The sequence below is a fragment of the Chenopodium album genome, chromosome 3 (assembly GCF_948465745.1).
Source record: "Chenopodium album chromosome 3, dcCheAlbu1.1, whole genome shotgun sequence".
Lineage (NCBI taxonomy): Eukaryota > Viridiplantae > Streptophyta > Magnoliopsida > Caryophyllales > Amaranthaceae > Chenopodium > Chenopodium album.
This window is the reverse complement of record NC_137836.1, coordinates 58129808-58138846: the sequence shown is the minus strand read 5'-3', so window position 1 is coordinate 58138846 and position 9039 is coordinate 58129808.

The window sequence follows — 9039 nt, the reverse complement described above, 5'->3', positions numbered from 1 at the left end:
GAGTATTGAAAATCTCTAGGATATATAGGATTTAATGTTAGTTTGATTGTTGTAAATGTTCATGAGTAGTTGTATAGATTGGCAAAGTGTTTTTCATAGAGGAGTTAACTATGAACACATTAAGCTAGTACTCAAAACAGAATCAATACAAGAAACAAAATAAAAAGTCTAAAAAAAAAGTCTACTTACTGAACATGGTCTATTACTTGTCTAAGATTCAGAAGTATTTTCAACGGTTGAGAATTCTTTCCTTATTGTAATTTCAGAAAGGGAATATTCATTGACTAAGGTAGATCGTAATTGTGTTGTTTAGGAGATGAAATATTTCGTATAAATCAATTTATATGGAAACAAAGTAATATGTAGGATGTTCTCCATTATTATACGGATTGTGTTTGGTGGAAGTATCCTTGCCTAAGATCAATAAGCTTATACTAAGGAATAAAAAAGAATGACACTTGTCATTTCCTGATTAAGGTATTGGAATATATTATTTTTCAAGATTATTATAATATTATCAATATCAATTTTAAGGAAAAATCATTTTGGTAGCATACTTTGTACGGAGTATTAATCTTAAAACTATACATAATGTTTTTAAGAACAAAATAATTTTGTTATACTTCCTCCGTTTCTTTTTAGTTGACACGTTTCTTTAGTCACGTTTGCCAATGCACTTATTCAATCATTAATATCTTTAATTATCGATAAACAAAAATTATAAAAAGTTGATACTTTGAAAGTATATAACGTGACGAAACTAACAAGATCTCACATGACTATTTTTTTCATTACGTATAAAGCACTAAACACGGTCAAAGGAAGGTGTGTGAATAGTGCTAAAGTCAAAAGGTGTCAACTAAATAAAAACGGAGGTAGTAGTATACTTCGTACATAACATATATTGGAAAATTAAATCTAATTGTTCTAAACATTTATGTGATTGTTTTATTTTATTTTAAAAAAACCTAATACTCACTAAAAATATATTTAAAAAGTTGATTACGGAATACTAATCATCTTAAAGTAAAATGAACTCAAAGAAATTTTCATATGATGCCGATCAAAGTTTGTCAAAAATTTAAGGACAAATGTATATGAGTTCGTATATGGGTACTAACCTAATTACCTAAGCTAATAATTTAATTTTCTTATATAAAACCTTATATCTTCTAGGTTTCTATTACTATATATATATTTTTTTATACAATCCAATTCAATAATCGTTACATTTAATTTAAATTATTTTCTTACAAATAATTTTTTTGGATAAATTATTGTTGAATTAACACCATATTTATTATTTATTTATTGTAAAATTTAATTATGACCGTGCATGGCACATGATTTAACCTAGTTATCTTTATAGATCACGAAATAATTCATCTCCCAATGACTAATTAACACAATCACATTTCCATTTTGAGTAGGAGTTTTTCACGTACATTTTTTTTAAAGATTAAAAGCTCAAATAGTCATGGGAAACACGTTACCAGTTTATCAACTGGCAGTGCACATATTGTTAGGATTTCATTGTCTATTACCTTAGCTTTGTAAGTAAGCATATTTAAAATAGCTTGTGTTGAAGTCAAATGCAAGTGCTTATGAGGTCAAGTGCGATAATGCACACTAGAGTGTGGTATGGTGGGTTGTTTGAATGACTCGAGTAGGCAAAAAATTATTTGTAATTTTCTCTTTGTTTTTAAAAAGAGATTACTAAAAGTAATTATGGTAGGGAGGACAAAGGCTCTAAGCTAAGTTGAGCTTAAATTCGGTAAAATTTGGTTTACTGTTTAATTGTGTTGACAGTGCAGTTCTGTCTTAAACTGAGAATTTTTTAATACTTTCACTTTTTTTTTTTTTTTTTTTTTTTTTTTAAGTTTTATTGGCCCTTTAAGCACATGAGATGGCAATTTTTGTGTGTCCACCCTTAACGTAATTTGGTGCGCGTTCATTATATTATTGACCGAGTATTAGACCAATCATGAGGCTCTAAATACCAACTTTAAGTTTTAGCTAAATTTTTCCTTTAATATGATATTTGACACTAGGTATAAGAGGGCTACCCTAAGATGAAAACTTTAAGTCCAAAAGGCTTTCAATACGTGTGAGAGTGTGACAGAGTATATAAAACCAATTATTTAGGCTCTAGCTATCGGCATAAGCTTTTGATTAAGTTGGTCTTTTAATTTGAAAAATATCATGTTCCACAATCTTAAGTTTTCACCAAAGATTTTAGATATCTCCCAAAAAAAAAAAAGAGGCTTAGAAGAAGGAATAATGAAATCTAAACTCTTATCAGTTGTAGTTTTTACATTTTTATTTTAAAAAATATGTCAAATGCGGCCAGAATAAGCATCTACATTGGCAATTACTGCCTAAAAAGAATATATCTAACTTTTTAATTAACACCCATTTTCATTTATGTCCTGCATTTTCATTTTCTCCTCCCTTTTACTTTTACTCTTTTATTGTAGTAACTATACATTATTTAACTTCTATTCACAACCATCAATGTCTAACAAGCCACCCATCCACCACCTCTAATCCTACACTTCACCCTCCTCTTCTTCACTCTCATCACATCTTAGCCACACTCAACAACCCTGACACACAACCTTACTTGCCTTTGAATCCTTTGCCGATGACTACAATTTTCATGGTATGGATGAAGGAATTATGTCTTCGATAAGTGCAATTACTAGATATATCAAGAATCATTATTGTGGAGATAATAAGTTCAATTTTTTCGGTCATCATTGTTTGGTGCTAGATATGAAAATGATATTTGGGCTAGTTAAATAATCAAAATCCCAATACAATAGATCATATTAGGTCACACAACAAGGGTATTGGGTTAAACAAGTAAGAAGCCCACTAATGGGCCTCGTGAGATCATGATATATCACATGGAATGTTGGGCTAGAATAGTTTGATTAGGGTTAGAACTTTGGGCTTGACATGGACTCTTATTTAGAGATATGATCTATAAATAAGATCCATGCCTAGGGTTGAATTAAGTCACCATTAACAGTCAGTGAATTGTGAAATTAGGCAACTAATTTTCCCAAAACTCTAAGCTCCCTTTTCTCTCTCCTCACTCACGACCCTCTCCTCTCTCCTCATGTCCGTACGGCTGGTGCCCCCTTGTGGTGGCTCCTGGTGTTTGTTGTGGTGGCTCGTGGTTACTTCGTGTCTCTCTTCTCCGCTGAATGTTGATTGAAGCGTTCAATCACGACTAACTAGCATTAGTGGAGGTTTAACTTGTGCCCGTGGACCAAGTAGAGGAATCATGCTTAGGGTTCTTTATCTACCATTGTTCTTGCTACACGTGGAATCACGCTTCAAAGATACAATTATATGTTCTTTATGTATTATGCAAGATCTTGGTTATTAGATGCTTATGAATACGATTCATGAAATTCCACTTAGAGTATCTAAAGTCTTACAGTGGTATCAATTAGCTTATGCATTTACACATATTGAGTTATTAATTCTTTGAATGTCCACAATTTTAATTCAATTAGGAGGGAGAATAATTAAATTATGGTTCATTCTTTATTAAATGGAGATTTAATTTTTTGAATTGTTTAAATGTGATTTAAATTGTTAAATTTTTCTACCAAAATCTGAATTAAGCCCTAGTTTTCGAAAATTTTGATTGAAATAAAGCCCTAAAAGTTTTGATTTTTGTGCTTAGTTTTGATAATTTCAAATATTTATGCGTGATAAATTTAATTAAATACATAAAATATGATTTTTGTATAATCAATAATTTTACCTAAGTGTTAGATTAAATTTAAATTAATTTTGTGAAGAACCCTAGATTTGAAATTGAATTATGAATTTAATTTTAAAATTGAATTAGGTATAAATGTTATGTTTTAATTCAAAAGACTTAATTTAATTTAATTTTACAAAAGGTGTTTAAGTAGATTAAATTTCAAAAAAAAAAAAAAAAAACAAAAACAAAAAACAAAAGATTTAATTTTTAGGAAGGGGCAGTCGTGGCTGGGTGGATGAACCACCGTCAGGTGGCCTCGGTGGCTGCCCAATTGGTTGAAGAGAAGAGCAGAGAAGGCGTGGCTGGCGGAAAGGCAACAGCAGCAACAAAGTTCAACGGTTGCATTGTCAAACTGCTGCAGCCGTATTATGCTGGTGGCTAGGCTTCAACCTCTACGCTACGCCAGCCCTCGGACGGAGCCGATGAGTTCAGGCGAGGAAGAAGGCGATTCCGGCGGTAGGAGCCCACTGAGTGACGATAGAAAATGTTCCGGTCAGGGTTGTAGCTTGTGTCGTGGCTGGGTTATTCCTAGTTACGGACTTGCGGTTGCAGTTTCCTGTTGCTGCGTTGGTTGGGGTTCTTCCTTGGCTGACGAGGCAAACAAATTTTTTTTTTTTATAAAAATTGTTCTACTAAAATCATTATTTTATTTAATTATAAATAAAATCTAATTTCATTTAAGATAATTTCAAATTTTAAAATTTGTTGTAATCTTTGAATTTTTTAAGGATTGTTGAGCAAGATTCCAAAAAGATAAAGATTGATTTAAATTATATGATTATCCCATAATTATTTTAGGATATATACATTTGATTTTAAATATTGTGATTGGCGAGCAATTAGGATAGAATCTCCTAAATTAGTTTAGGATAATCATGGAAAATAAATATGATTTATCTTCCATAATAGAAATAAGATTTGATTCTATCTCATACCTAAAATAGAATATATGATATTTTATGATTGGTAATAAATAATATATGATATTATCTAATAGCGGTAACTTAATAAAATATTAGATATTTAGATGTCATGTTCCTTAATTATGAACATTCGATGTTATAGTTTAGGAAAGCATGATGAGTGATTTATTATGTGGCAATTTATTATATATGATATAATATTGCTATATATAGACTAGTATGACCCTTAGATTTTAAATACGATCTGCGCATCGTGTCGTATTTTTGTAATCTAAATACGATCTGCGTACCGGTAAGTATTTATGTATTTCATTTTATTTTATTTAAGTAGTAGATAGAATATAATATCATTACAATCCAAGAAACCAATGGAGTAAAGGCATAACTTAAAGGAGCTAGATGGATGAGATCCATAAAGGTTCAAGTGGGAGTTTTGCTTTATTAGTTTTGCATAGGATTAAGGGGTCATACTATGTCATTTTATTTATGCATTAGTAGATTATGCATGTTAGATTTTATTTATGCCTGTGATGATGCGCTAGAGTTCACTAAATAATCACAACATAATAAATCTAGGTCCCGGTAATATTGAGGTTGATTTTCCAATTATATACCCAACAATCCTTCAATCATGAGTGATGGGTCGGTCTCAGCAGAGTGTCACTTGTTATCTTGGGTAATTTTGGGTAGGTCACGTTCTACACATTTAGTTGGTTGTACTCAACAAGGTTACCTAAGAGTTTAGAGCCTTGAAGCAAAGGGTAATTGTTAGGAATTCGGGACCAAAAACAAGCAATAATAAACAACAATGCCAAAGAACATTAAAAACAACACAAGCAATTTATGGGTAACTTTGTTACCCTTCTCAAAGACAATCTCACTATTGAATTTAATCTACAAAACCACAATTACAAACACTCTTAATGAGCTCACAAGCTCTCTAGTATTTGCACTCACAAGCTACTAACAACTACTCACTCTCTTATGTTTTCACTCAAAATCTTAGAGTAAGCATTATGTTTTCCTCACAACTACAATTCTTGTGTGACCACTCTTCTCATGATTAGTGATACTACAAGAAGACCCATGCTATAGCTTATATAGCACTCTACCAAGTTTGGCTTATTCTACAAGCCAACTACAAAGTGTACAAAGCACACTACCACAAAAGGAAGTTGAAGGTTGAGGAAGAAGGTTCATGGAGTTTATGTGAGTAACTTCATGAGTATTTGAGTAAGGATGTTTTTTGTTAGTGTTGAACAAACATATCCAAAGAAGCGAGGTCAATTGAATGACCTCATGGAGGTGTTAATGTGGTAGTTGTCGGCGGCGGTTCAAGGCATGGTCTTGGGTCGAAAGTCCTCCATACTTGAAGGTTTGGCGGCATGATTCGTTAACACATTGTGGATGCTCAATAGTGGTTAGGTTCTAGTAGCTAAACCTTGTGTTGGTGTTAGCTAGATGAGAGTACAAATCTATGAGAGCCTTTTGTATGTTTGTAGTTAATTGCCACCTTAAGGTGGTGTTGTAGAAGGCCGGTCTTGGTGTTAGGGACTTAGGGATAGTCGTCTTGAGGGGGTGATTTTTTGTGTTCAAGACTCACTAATAACACTAGTAGGATAGCTTGTAGAATAAGACAAGCAATTAGTAGTGTGTGGAATAAGCCATGCAAGGTAGTGTGTAGAGTAAGCCAAGTGTTGACTTGGTTCCTTTTGTGGTAGTGTGCTTTGTACACTTTGTAGTTGGCTTGTAGAATAAGCCAAACTTGGTAGAGTGCTATATAGCATGGGTCTTCTTGTAGTATCACTAATCATGAGAAGAGTGGTCACAAAAGCATTGTAGTTGTGAGGAAAACATAATACTTACTCTAAGGTTTTGAGTGAAAACATAAGAGAGTGAGTAGTTGTTAGTAGCTTATGAGTGCAAATACTAGAGAGCTTGTGAGCTCATTAAGAGTGTTTGTAATTGTGGTTTTGTAGCTTAAATGCAATAGTGAGATTGTCTTTGAGAAGGGTAACAAAGTTACCCATAAATTGCTTGTGTTGTTTTTAATGTTCTTTGGCATTGTTGTTTATTATTGCTTGTTTTCGGTCCCGAATTCCTAACAGTAATAATTAAACAAGAGATGGTTAATTATTCAACAAAGAGTTGTAGGAATCACAATCAGTTAGAGTTTACTCACCTTGAAAATGTAATCCTTGATGACAGCTAGGGGCCTCAATCTGGTCAACTATTACACAAATAAAGGATCTTGGAATCACTTAATTCAATTGGGACACACATTTTGAATAAAGTGTTAAAGTAACCTATAACTTTAATTTAGGTGCTTTACAGATAAACATAACTGAATTTTGCGTTTATTTACAAGTAATATTTCGTTCTAATTTTATTATTATATATAATCTCCTCAATTGAAAATAAAGTTGAGAAACATTCTCAAAAGGGTAAAAGATAATCCATAAACCTATATTCCAATTTTGCTAAAATTGTTCTAAAATGCAAGTTTTAAAACCCATGTCACATTTTTAAGGTTGGTTTTATTCAAAATGTTTGAGTAAAATGCCAACACATCTTCAATTTGAAAAGTGTTTCAAGGGATATAATGAGATGGGAGGTACAAATCCTCCAAAAGACAAGTCTATAAGTCCAATAAAATCTCTTAACTTCAATATGATTAAATATAAGAAACTGATTAGAAATCTTATGATTAAAAGTTGATCAAATGACATTATTCTTCATCTACTTCATATGGAGTTAAATAGTTGATTAAACTCTAATATGAATAATGATTGAATAAGACTTAGCAAAATCATGAAAAGTGCTTGAAGAAGTTAAAAAAATCATCATTTTGAACCTAAGAGAAGTGTTCTAAGTGACTCAAAAGGAAAGGTCTAAGAATATATGATGATTGCATTAAGAAGTTATAGGCCAAGAAATGCAAGCAAGTTGCTACCTCTAGAACCTAAAACTACTTAATTATATGCTAAAAATTGTTATGAATAACAAATGTTTCAAATTAAATGGACCAATTCCAATTGATTAGAAACTACCTCATACAGTTGGAGGGTAAAAGAATGGAAATGTTTCAATTTAAGAAGTATATTATAGAAATTGTTTTAGCATATTACTACTTCTTGGACATGTGATGTAATGTTTAGTTCTCTCATTGAGAATGTGGTTGAATTAAATGAAGAAGTCTGGCTAAGGGATAAAAAAAATCTACAAGTTTAGAAGTGTTGCTACTTCACAAGCAAGTAGAATCTACAAGTAGAAGCTTACTTTCTCACCTTACCTAGTTATTGGCTAGAATTAAATAAATGTTATTTATTCTTGCCATTATCAAAACATATCCATTCAATGTTAGTAATGACTAAGCATTGAAGATTCAAAAATATGGAGTAAATGTTATTCTATGCTTTATTGAGTCACAATGTGTTTTAAAAAAGCTAAATAGGTTTAAAAATTCTATATGGTAGATATAGAGAAACCAGTTCTATACAATGGCGGACCCACTATTATTTTATAAAAAATTAAAAAAATCAATAGTATAATAAATTTACGTAGTACTGATCACTGAAGCCTGGAGGAGAAATTTTCTGACAAAAAAATAATGACTAATCCCAAACCCCTATTCCTCTTAGTCACGTGAATCCAACCAAATAACAAGTAATTAATTTTTTTTTAATTTATTGAAAGGAAACAAAACAATCAGTCATTTTCTTTCTCCTTACAAAATTAGTACCCACCACAACGTTCACATTTCACAAGCTTCGTCGAGATGCCAAGAAGTCAGACCCCTCAACGCCGGCCGACAACCTCCGTGAGATCGACCGCGACTCGGTCTATCTTTCTTACTATCCGATTGTCCCCTACTCCCCACTATAAACTAATTAATCAGGTAATTTACTAACCTTAATTAAATCCCTAATTTTTAAATTCAAATTTGGGTATTTTTATGATTGTTCTTGACTTCTTTCTAAGTAATTCCTAATGCTAATTGTTTAAAAGCTTTATATTGTTGTTCTTATTCAGTTTATAAATGATTATTTGAAGGTTTTGCTTTAGTCTTTACTCTTTAGAAATTTGGATTGATTATTTGTTCTAGGGTTTTTAATTGATAGATTATTTACTTTTTTAATTGTATATTTGTTATTCATGAATGGGATTATGGGAATTAACGTTGCAATTTACATTGAAATAATTGGTTTATTGAGATTTGTGAATTGAAGTTTATTTATTTTATTTAGATGTATCTATACTTTAATACTTATATGTTTTAGTAGAAAACTAGCAAGAATTATTTAGATTGATTAATCTAATTCAACCTTTAAC